Source organism: Gavialis gangeticus, unplaced genomic scaffold (genome assembly GCF_001723915.1).
Source record: "Gavialis gangeticus isolate Ggan-Ray unplaced genomic scaffold, GavGan_comp1, whole genome shotgun sequence".
NCBI classification, from domain to species: Eukaryota; Metazoa; Chordata; order Crocodylia; family Gavialidae; genus Gavialis; species Gavialis gangeticus.
Window position 1 is genome coordinate 17961110 of NW_017729015.1, and position 1105 is coordinate 17962214.

Genomic DNA, 1105 nt, shown 5'->3' on the forward strand with positions numbered 1-1105 from the left:
TCGCTGTTTTTAAGCTGGGCATGTGGGGAGCCCAATCCCCCACCCCATCTCCATTCCCTGCTGCTTGTGGCCAGGAGGCTGCAATTTCTTCTCCACGGCAGGGAAACGGGCCGGAACAGATATATCGCTCACCTGTACTGGACCCTGCTTCCTGCGTGCCAGGCGGCAGGACTGCCAGGACGCCCAGGCAGCTGTGCTGGGAGCTGTTAAATATCCGCCTCCCCTCTGCACGCATGCACGCACACACGCCACCCCCATGCCGATCCCGACCGCGGCCAGCCCCGGGAGCAGCTGTCACAGGAGATCAGCGCTCGCTGCTCCATCAAGCGCATGGGAGACGCGGTGGGGGTGCATCTGCAGGGCAAGGGGTGTTGTAGCGGGTGGGGCTCTGGGTATGTTGGTCTGGGGTCACTTCCAGTCTCTTCTGCAGAAGGGCCAGGGCTCAGGGGAGGGCGCCGGGCATGAGCGAGTGGTTGGGTTAAAGCAGGGTTCTGCCGACTCCGGGTTCTGCACACCCGACCGTGCTGATGTCAGCCCTGCTTGAAAGTGTCTCAAGGCACCCCAGGGTGCTGCAACCTGCCCTGCCTGAGAGTCACTGGGTTAAAGGATAGGGATCTGGAGAAACCAGGACAACTGTACCCACGGGGGGGGGGAGGGCTCCCCTGCTGCATTGTGGGAAAGGTGCCCTCCTGGGAGGATGCTGTGGCTCAAGCACTGGGCTGAGCCTCCAGGAAGCTGGGTCTGTTGTGGGATGTGGAGCAAATGACGTGGCTGCCTTGGGCCTCCACTTCCCCACCTGCAAAATGGGGACAATGGCCCTTCTTGTCTTCCTTGGGGACAGTGGCTAGAGCGTGAGGCAGGCAGGGATGCTCCAGCCATACAAGGTACAAGTGGCAGGTGTGGCACAGCCTTCAGCCCCATGGCTGGGGGGCGGTGGGGGAGAGGACGGGGGGCAGTCCTGCAGCTGGAGCCTGTCATGGCTGGCGCTGGCCCCCAGGGGGTGCTGCGTCCACACACCTTGCTGCCAGGGCTGCCAAGCACTTGGAAGGGGGCAGATTTGCATCCTCCACCTGCCTGGGAGGTGAGGCAGAGAAGGGGAAACTGA